The sequence below is a fragment of the Protopterus annectens genome, chromosome 1.part2 (genome assembly GCF_019279795.1).
Source record: "Protopterus annectens isolate FY-2018-M chromosome 1.part2, PAN1.0, whole genome shotgun sequence".
NCBI classification, from domain to species: domain Eukaryota; kingdom Metazoa; phylum Chordata; order Ceratodontiformes; family Protopteridae; genus Protopterus; species Protopterus annectens.
Window position 1 is genome coordinate 1202312656 of NC_056727.1, and position 11887 is coordinate 1202324542.

Here is an 11887-nt window from a genome sequence, read left to right on the forward strand (position 1 = left end):
GACGCATGTATGTTGCTGTGCGATGCATAACATGGACACATTGCATTACCATGACTGCAACACAGTCATGCTGTTCCACAGCACGTATATGGTAGATATCGGTGGCAACTCCGGTGGCTGCAGACAGGCATTCCGGTTGTCTGGTGTACCACATCAAATGTAGAGGTGGTCCACTACGGCTATGATCGCACTATGTGTGGACATCAGATGTACTGTGTGGCAACATGCCTGTGGCTATCACCCATGGCCATGTGTGACTGGGTCTTGGACAATTGTGTGTGATGGGCATCGTGTACCCATTCCTGTGGTATCCCATGTGACATACATGTCGGAGGTGTCACAATCCAGAGGGCTATGCAGACAACAGTGTGGATGTTTGCTATGTCGGGTGTGGGTCATGTGATGGTGTGACAATATTGCAGACAGAACACCACGGGTGTGGGACATGTCAGGTGGCATGTCACAACGTGTGCACACAATGCAGGGGCATATGTCACATTGGTGACACCTGTGTGCTGCCCAGATCACTGCTCACTGTGTGGTACTGTGTGCGTACCATGGATGGTGTTCCAATGCATACTACATATGCATCCATTGTAGAACACCTCCACCATTGTATGCATAGCTGACCGCACATATCACACTGACAGGTACTGTGGTTTCATGCCGGTGTATAATAACGGTTGTATCTACTGTGCACGGGTGGCATGTGTGTGTCTGGTGGTGCAACCTGTATACCGTGACTGGAACAAAACCCAGGTGTGCATGTTATACCTGGCCACATGGTGAATAACTCTACACTGTAACATGGCTGTTACTAACAACAGTCTCACCTGCAACGGACCTATGTCTGTGCGACACGCCAGAGGTACCTGTATAGGGGTGACACAACAGTATAAACATTATCCATGACTGTATGACAGCCACAGTTTGCACTGTGCATGTCACATCATGTATCTGTGTGATAGCATGTGGTATGCACACGTCTGCAAACACAATGTAGCATACTGTAGTATGCGGCTTGTGTGCCCATATACCTGGCATGTGTTGTTACTTTACATGATGTACAGTGACACCTACACCTACAGTGGATATCATACTCATAGGCAAGACTGACTTACCAGGCAGCTCCAGGCTCATTGGTTGGGAGACACCCACCTCCACGATGGCGGCTAGTGTTTCTGCATGCTGTTCCCTGGGTGTCCCCAGACTGGCCAGGAGCTCCTCCTTGTGTGTGAGTGGGGACTGGGTTGGTGGCCCACCACCTGTTCCACCTTGTTCTCTGGTGATTGCGGCAGCACGCTGTTTCGCGTGCCGTATGAGGTCCGTGCAGTGTCGGCGTACCTGCTGGTAGGTGCGGTTGTTGCCACACACATCATTCACCCTCCTGCGCATATTCTGCCACAGGTCATCCCGCTGCTGCACTTGCTGTGGAACATGGCTGAATAGCAAGTCATAGTTGTCATGGAGCAACGGTATGATTACTTCATCCTCCTGGCAGCTGAATGCTGGCAGTCATGAACGAGGCATTATCTGTAAGACATAATGATGGTGACAGGTCACATTCACACTGATGTACTGGCATACCGCTGAACATACATTGCTATGACATGTACGACATCTGCAGAGTAATCTCTGAGACGCATCATGACACTGACACAGCTGATGTGTTGCTGTCACACCTGTCACACCATTATGCAGTGGGTATCATATCATATCTCTGTGTCAACTCATCACACTGTACATACCCCATGTAGATGGTAACCTGCTATGGACATGTGTACCTGCCTGCACCTGTGTTCATACCAATCAGCACGTGGCCCAATGTGTGCACAGTTCTACTGTTCACCTGGATGCTGTGTATATGTCACGTAGCATCACAGATGCAGCCGTTATGGACGTCAGCGGTGGCACTGCACACATACACATGGACACCTGTACATGCATGTGTTGTGCCATATACATCTACTCAGCACTGTACGGGTGTTGGACAACCTGCCACGGCTTGCCTGTATTGCACATGTGATACACATGGGACAATGTCTAATCATATGACATTAGCAGGGATGGTCATACATAGCATACAAGGTGCATCAGTGCCACATTACTGATCTGGTCAGTTGATAGTGCAAGTGCCATGTGGCCATCGCACCATGTATGACTGTGATGGCATGTGCAGCCTTGCTGGACAGGGCTGCATGGTATGGCAGGCTATATCACATACATGGCACAGGGATGTGTCCCGCCTGTGGGATACCATATTGGGAGGGTGGCTGTCCATTCCATATGTCATTTCTATGGGTATATGGACATGTCGCATGTCCATCACCATGGTGTGGACGATGGCCTTCTGCAAGGTAGGCAGCATGCTGCTTGGTGGGGGTGTGTATGGTGCATGCTGGCATCGCACATCCATGCATACACATTACCCCTGACAGGTGCTATGTGCTGTGATATTGTTCAACACAGTGCTGTATGTGCCCGCACAGTGATATCCCATGCACATGGATGGTACCGCGGCCTGACATGGGTACCACATATGTCTACATCCAGTGCCTGCTGTCACCACCATGTCGGCGGGTGCACCGCACAGCACCATTCCTCCCACAGTGACCATGGTGTTGAGCACAGACTAGGTATTCATTTATGGGGCAGGGATGTTCACATAGCGGGGGCACTGCTGGTATCATCCATCAGACCATACACGTATGACGCACACCTCACATACACAGCCCAGTCAGTATGTTGTTTGCAACACTGACACAGCTATACTGCTAGGCCAGGGCCATTCCCAGCTGTACATACACAGATGCATAACACGTCTTGTCTGTGGCATGGGCTACAATGACGGTGGGGTTCAACACATACCGTGTTCAACTGTGGCTGGCGCTGATGTTCTGTGCACATGTCAACACAGTAACCCTGTTCTACTGTAGCCAGCGGTGATGTGCTGTGCACATGTCAATGCTGCACATTGTGTTGGTGTCTGTCTGCTAACAGGCCAGTGGTGGAACACGCAAGGGTATTTGTAATCAAATATGCATGCCGCCCTGTACAGCTGTACTGCTAACATCTCAGGTGCTAATGTGTCATGGACATGCACACCTTACCCGGAAAGGTGATAGTGGATTGCCACCCGTACCCATCACCTCTTGTGGGTTGCTATTATCCAACACCCTATTTGTAGTGTATGTTCAGGCTATGCACCTGTGCAGGACATGTGGGCATGTAATGCGCTACTGCGTACCTTTGCACCCATTGCACAACATGTTACACAGGTACACTGGCAGCCATACACGTCACAGCTTGATGAAGGTACGACAGGTGTTGTACACACGTAACACATATCCTGTGGGACATGATCATATGTACAGGCATGTCCGACAGTCACGTACCACTGCTACCCCTATATGACGGATATGCTGTACCTGTGGCAATACAGCAACTGTCACATGTACTCGTGCAATGCCCCCCTACCAACATGGAGCGGTACTGCCTGTGGGGGATGTGCTTCTGCATCCATGCTGTGCCCATAGCTGTCAGTTGTACATCATTATGTGCAACGTACCTCATTTGGTGTTCTAACGGGTGCATGTTCATCACGGCTCCACATTGGTTGGGTCTGTCACACAGTCATTGTTGTACACAGTTTACATGCCAGCAGCCATGGCTTACTATATGTGAATCAATGTAATTCATTGTGATACCATAATTATACATTAGAGCAGCGTATTCCAGCCATCATATAGCCTTCCTAGATGACACTGTTAGCCAGCCAGTAGTAGGTGTTCCACCATCTGCACATCAGTCACACAGTACGAGGGCTACTGTTACCCATTCTGGGGACAGGGTGCTGACAGCTGTGGATGGGTGTGATGCTGTCGACAACCATGACTGCACCTGATGGTCACATCTGGATGGGTAACATTCACAACACACACCTACCTTCACGTAGTACCACATCATCTACAACAATGGACATTCCTGCCAAAACAATGTATGCAGTATGTCTGTATGACCACTGTAGGCACCACTGGTGGCCCCCAGCATGGCAACCGACAGCACCAGTGTATATCCCGAATGGGTTACACCATTCACAACGCACCAGTCACGGATGACCCTGTTATGGATCACATTGCAGTTCCACACATCATGTTACACAAGGCATCATGCACTGAGATGTTGCAGACGGGTGAACAGCTCTGCAACTCAACATACGCACACATGACACATCACCTGGTACAATATATCTCTCATACAACATGTTATTGTGACTGCCCTGTGATGGCAATACACAGACTATGTGTACTGGGACATGCAATGGCTCACCAGTGTTATAGCCCTCTGGGTGTGTGTCTAGCCAAGTGTACAGTAGGCAGTGGTCTGGACACAGGGACACTGTACATTGACCTACTGTGTCACTGCAACTGTTGCCTATGCTCCTACTGTTATTGTACAGGCATGTGGTATCTGACCGCTATGACAGTCCTGGTCGACCACAATGCTGTGGCACTCATGACCTGCAGCCATCGGCCTGGGGTGTGGAGCACACATGTACATCTTCACATGCTATACTGCCTCTGTGGCAGTTTTACATAACTGTCTCCGGCAGAGCTGTAACAAGCAGGCATGGCATGGGGTCATGTGGGACAATGCTTGCATCTTCCACTGTGCTGCACACAAGCGAGGCACACACACTATTGCACCACTCACATATCTCTGTGGTGACTGGGACCTGCCTCCATGCTCTGCGCAGCATGCCTGCGAGTACGGATTGTACACGGATCGTACCTCCCAGGCACATACCTGGACTGGAACACCCACAGGTGAGGGGTTCACACATCACACAGTGTTTTGCACACATCCTGGATAGCTGCCTAACACAATGCATCATAGCTGCTCCATGTGCAGATACCCGTGTTTGTGACCGCTATACACATTGTGACACGCGACAGAGTCGACATTGTACACCACAGGTTACATACCATCTGTGTTGTTATACTGTACATTGGGCCTCAGACAGCTAATACTGCCATGTGCTGACAGCAACCCACACTTCCCTGGAATAGACACCCATGTACCTACACATGCTTGAGTCATGCACTCCGCTCAGCTGGATGACACATTACACAACACATACCATACCTACACTACCCTTAGCATGCACAATACCTCCATGTGACTGGTGTGATGCACCTGGGGTCCCTCTTCGTGGATTAAACACATATGCTACACGGCCCTGCTAGCCACACCCTGGAAACACACCCATCGCAGCATACACGGAACATGTGTACTACAACCAGTACTACTGACGTCTGCTGACAGCAGTTGGTAACGGCATGACACCCCAGCAGATGGACAGTGAACATACATATGCTGACACATATCACAGTGCGCTTCCGTAGCATGTACACAATTGCAGAAACCATGCTATTCCACACAGAGACATGGCGGTACTGACCTGTTCACAGACGCCACAGTGGTGGTCATGTTCCATGCACATATGATGTACAACCACATGTACAGGCTGTTGCACAGTGGTGTACATTCACATGTGTGGGGTGCATCACTTGTCAGCCATGGTGGGTCCTCGAGGTCCATCATCACATACTCCAAGGCTAGCTACCTAAACATGACTGCCGCACATTGCGGTGTGGGGCCTCAGGAATTGTGGTGGTATGTCTGTATTGTTTGGCTACATCCACATCTGATGTCACATACAATAGTCACCCAGGCATTGCAGACCGAGCTAATGTTGGCAACGTGCCAGGCGATGGCGTACTTACTGACAATACACCCTCTCACTCACTACAGGGTCGCAATCCGTACATGGACATCGTAGTGTCCCTGTGGACACATACACGGTACTGACATGCACACAATATGTCCTGGGACGCTGGCCCAATGTCACCTTCCGATGTCCCTGGCTGTAATGTCCCACCAACCTGTTCGGTATATGTCTCCGCACCAGGCCACTATATTCACTGCTAGCCTGTTGTCAGACATTGTGTACCCTGACCGTCGCTTTGACATTTCTCGCAACCCACGGGTGGCACTGCATTGCACGTGTGGGACTGTAGTCATACACCCATGACTGGACCATTCTGCATGGCAATGGGGCACATCCTCACGAACGTGATTCCCACACACATTGATGGCCTCCAGGCTTTTCCTAGCACCCATGTTGGGCTTGTGTATGCCACAGCATGGCACATACACATGCTGGCCACCTGTCATATCATTGCATGGGTGGTTGGGGTGGTACGGAGGCCGACACATCAGACGTTGTCCTCACATTGCCCTTCAGCACCATTCCATGTTCTGGTAATGGCAACTTACACATCCAACTGCACATCATACCCTGTGTCTCAGGATGTTATGCTATGTGGCTCATGGACAGGACACACAGTGGTGCGAGCATACCATAGTACCTACTACATGTCAGGTACATATGGCATTACACAGTCCTCAGTCATGGGGCCCCTCATGTTCACTATATGCTTACATACAGAACATGCTGTCACAGAGTACTGTCCATGCCTAGATATCCCACGCCTACATACCAAGCGCCATTATTGCTCCACCAGCTCATACCGATACCAACCATATGGGTGTCAGTGTAGCAGATTCATCATATGAGTATCATGGCATCAGGATGCATGACACATGGTGCATACACATCACCTTTGCATAACAACATTCACCCACTGACTATCACATGGATACTTGTCCCGTACATACATATCACATTGTACATGGTTGCTGTACACACATATGCCACACACAGTCCTGGGGTTACTGTATTCCACTGTGGCATGGATACCCTTCTGCAAGGCCACACCTATCTGTACTGTGTGTGATGCTGGTACAATAGGTAGCCATTGTACCTCTGAAATACACACATCTACACACAGTCAAGGGTACACTACCACATTTATGGTGTACCTTCAACAACAGCTACAGCTTTACATGGCACAGCATTGTCATGCCACGATGTTTACCAGGCTCAGACGGTTTACATATGCGGCTGACATACGGACAACACATCTGTACACATCTGCATACCACATACTCAGGGGTGTTTTCTGCTCTGACACGGCCCATGTCCTCCACATTACTGATGCATATACTCCTCATACATGACATCTGTGGTGGGCAGTGTGAACGGACTGCTCCTGGATATGTGCACACACGCCACACTGCATGGGATGGGCTTCTGTGTTACTTCCACAAACACAACACACACCATGCTGTGGAACATAGGTCCTGTGCACATCCTGCAGGGACACACAGTAGCACTGTTCATGTGATACCTCCCTTGCTGTTTGAGTGACACATAGTCCTGGTACCACCACAGCAGCGGTACTGTGTAGACGTGCAGTTGACACCCACCTCTGCTGTTCACAGGACACTACCATGGGGAGGTGACACTACTGTGTACACTGCACATGTGTTTATACATGGACCTGCCAGACTGCATTGTTGCCCACTGTGCACCTGTGCAGCTGCTACAGGTCCTTTGGGCATGGTTACTTGGTGTCCCTTCCATTTCAGCTAGCTATCATGCTACTACTCTGTCCCATACCTACAGGCCATATGTATCCTGTTATTGTACATACCAATAGGCGATACCTGTGTTATGCATGATATGCCTGTGATACTGTGTATGATATCTGTCATATCTACCTAGACAGCTTTACATTACACATATTTCACATAGTATCCCCTAATGCAGGGCATACTTGCACGTCGGCCGCACCTTACGTATGACATCAACGGTATATGCCCATACACATGCGTGCTGTGACAATATACATACATGTCCTATCCCCTGCTATGGCACTTCCTTGTTGGACATCCACTGCCAGCAACGGCGTGGTATGGCATTGTTCTCTAATGCCCCCCTGTGGCATCCCTTGTGGTGTCTCAGCTGTGTACATGATGTCCCACTGCTGTACGCACGGTGTCCGCAAGCGTTGGTATCCTCAGCAAGATATCACTACATAACTACCTTTCACCACTTTCTGCATTACGGACAAGTGTAATTAATTACAACCACCATTCACATACAGTACAGCTTCGTCATACACATCATGTGTTACACAACCGTACATATCGTGTGTTCTACATACCTTGTCGGTGTTTCGTTCCATGTTTCGTTCCGTGTATCGTTTTTCCATTTTCTTTCGCTTTCGGTTGTACACTGCTGGTTCGGTATGAGCATACAGTTTGAATATCCTGAGAGTCATCCTTATATCCGTTGATACCTGCAACATGTGAATTCATCCCACCAATTGCTGTTCCTCAGTGAGTAATTACGTGCATATCACCTGTGCATCTACTCCATTTGGAAATTACGCGTCGATACTGGGGTATAATTGGATTCCTCACCTGGGCGTTGGCTATTTGCCCTACCTTTGTGGAGATGGTCTGTATTGTGTTATGTTATGTGTAACTGCAACCGCTATGCGTGGCGACAGGTATATTTCGAAGTAATGTTACCCGTGGATTGTGTGTGTAGGGTGTAGTATTTGGTTCAACATGTGGGTGTCCCTGTCCTGACGACGAATGATAACGGAGTATTGCATTCAAAACTGTAACATGGCTGTTGTATTCCTTTATACAACACATGCAAGTATGCATCCGCCTTTAATTGTGTCTCCCACGCGAGATGTTATGGTTATGCAGATGTGATTGACTGTATGTTTGTGCTGCTATTATGGTTTGTATTCCTTTAATATCTATGGTGGGGGATATTGGTGGTTGTACATGACGGATACGGGTTGTGGGCCTTGCATCGCTACATAGACAGTATAGTTGTCTGTGTGCTCCATCGCTACCTGGAGAGTTAACAGTTAATAGTCTTTTGTTATGGGAGTGTAGCTTGGGCTGTTGTTAATTGGTTCCAATATCGTCTGCAGGTGGCCTTGCTGCATGTATACCCCTGTAACTTCTGTGGTATATCAGCGGCTATGTCTACGTGAGTAATTACGTGCATATCACCTGTGCATCTACTCCATTCGGTAATTACGCGTCGATACTGGGGTATAATTGGATTCTCCACCTGGGCATTGGATATTCGCCCTACCTTCGTGGGGATGGTCTGTATTGTCTTATGTTATGTGTGACTGCATCTGCTATGCATGGGAACTAGTATGGTCTGCATTCATGTCACCCATGGATTGTGTGTGACAGGTGTAGTATTTGTTTCAACAAGTGGGTGTACCTGTCCTGCCGACGTATAATAATGGAGTATTGCATTCAAAACTGTAACTAGGCTATTGTTTGCATTTCTACAACGCATGCAATTATGCAGCCGCCTTTAATTGTGTCCCCCACGATATGTTGTGGTTGTGCAGATGTCATTGACCGACTGTATGTTTGTGCTGCTGTTACGGTTTGTATTCCTTTATTATGTACAGTGGGGGATGTCGGTGGTTGTACGTCACGGATACGGTTTGTGGGCCTTGCATCTCTACATAACCAGTATAGTTGTCTGTATGCTCCGTCCCTACTTGGAGAGTTGACAGTTAATTGTCTTTTGTTATGGGATTGTAGGTTGGGCTGTTGTCATGTGGTGTCGGTATCACCTGCGGGTGAGCTTGATGCATGTATACCTCAGTAACATATGTGGTATATTAGCGGTTGTGTGTACGTGACAACTATCCCTTGTCCATTCTGTCCTAGATATTTGCAGTCATTGTAGTCCTGTTGTTGGGATAGCCTGTTTGCCAGTGGTTGCTACATATTCAGATGGGAATTGATTGTTTGACACTTGTAGAACACACAGCGCTGTTTACGGGCCGACACGTGGCCACGGTCAGTGCTGGGGTAGCACATACGTATTTCCGTGGTACATACCTATTACTGTGTGACTTTGCCGACGTATCTTATTGCAATTAACATATCTGTGTCGCACATACAGGCATGACTATTACATACGTCCTTTCCATTTCATATGGGGTATATTCCTGTGCTACCATTTGGGACATATTCACTTTGTATCGTTCTATGTCGCGACACACCTAGCCAGGGTGGGGCTGTCACTACTACTTTGGGACTAGTAGCGTACATATGCCTGAGGCTGGTTTACCGTATGCCTACACCTAATATTCTGCTCTGCCTCTAACGTGGCACCAACATACACATGTTGCAGACACACACACATTACACTCACACAGCGACGCACACGGCACCCTCACCGCACACGTACACATACTATGGCACTCACGGGGACGGTTGCACACAGTACCTACGTGGACCGCAACACCGGCGGTGGTGTCTACCTCTCCCTCCATATCATCATACTATTACACGCGCATGTACTGTTACAGTACTGTGGTCTGGCGATCTTTCCGCCTCCCGGTTATGCATATCGGTATGTTACCCGTTCCATGGTTGGCGGTATCCTCTTATGTTGAACCTCCCGGATGTTCTGGTTGTCGTTTCACTATGTATACTATGTGCAGATATCGCGGGTTATATCTCAGTCACCTTATATCCCTCTAATTCCCTGTCTTAACTGTAGTATATATATGTATATGTGTACATATATTTCTATATAGATATAATTATATCTATCTACATATATATATATATATATACACATATATATATATATTTATATGTATACATCTTGCGGCGAACGTGGCAGGCATACAGCAACGCCGTATGCTGTAGGACCCGCGTACTGTTCAGGTGTTGGCGTTACATGCTCCACTGGCTGTTGGGTGTACAGTGTTTGGGGGCTGCCAATGTTGGAGTCACACATGAGGCCACCCATACAGGTGGTCATGTTTGTGTGCCATCCATTTCACTGTGTGTGCAGGTAGGGAGGTGTCAGTCCATGGGGCCTACGCTGTCAGAGTATGTGCTATACGTTCCCTCTTTGCCAAGGTGTAGGCATATTGGGTACACCTCCGTCTGCCTACTGGGGCTGGCACAGTGTGTTCCTGGTCTGGAACCCTCTGTGCCTGAACTGGCCTTGGCAGTTGTGGTGGGCTTTGTGGCCCTTCACTGTTATGTCCCTGCAGCAGCTGCTTCCGCAGGATCATATTATGTAGCATGGCACATACTATGAATATGTGGGCACATGTGCCTGGAGAGTACTGCAAGGCTCCACCAGATGTATCCAAGCACCGGAACCGTGATTTCAGCATCCCGAACACATGCTCTATGATTATTCTGGTTTGTGCGTGTGCCTCATTATGGTATTCTTGCATGTGTGTGTGTGCATTTCTGATGGGAGTCATCATCCACGGCTCCAGTGCATAGCCAGCATCCCCCATGAGATGGCCTTGTGGGATGTCCCCCCTGGCAAATACCTGATACAGCTGTGAGGCATGCCAGATATGGGAGTCGTGGTAGCTTCCAGGGCTGCCAGCACACACATCCATGATAATGCCCTGAGCATTGCACACGACCTGGCAATTGATGGAGGGGAATCCCTTGCGGTTTATGTAGCGTCTACCCTGCTCGCCAGGTGGTGACTTGATTTGTATGTGCGTACAGTCTATCGCACCCAGTACCTCCAGGTATTGTGCCACACGGTGGAAGTGGCGATATTGCTAGCCAAATCCTCCTGAGATCTGGGAAGTATATATGCTCATTGGCATGTGGTAACATGGCATCCAGGAACTGGTGTAGTACCCTGGATGCTGATGCCTGTGAGATGCCCATTATATCTCCAGTTGGCCTTTGAAAGGTACCTGTGGCCAGTATTCGCAAGCTTACACATACCTTTGTGTCCACTGGGATGGGTTCCCCTCTGTTGTTTCTTGTTCTCATGCGCGGCCGGCACAGCTCCACTATTTGCTGTAATGTGTCCCTGTCCACCCTGTAACGCTCTACTATCTCCAGGTCTTGTAGCCCCTGGTAGGTTACCCTT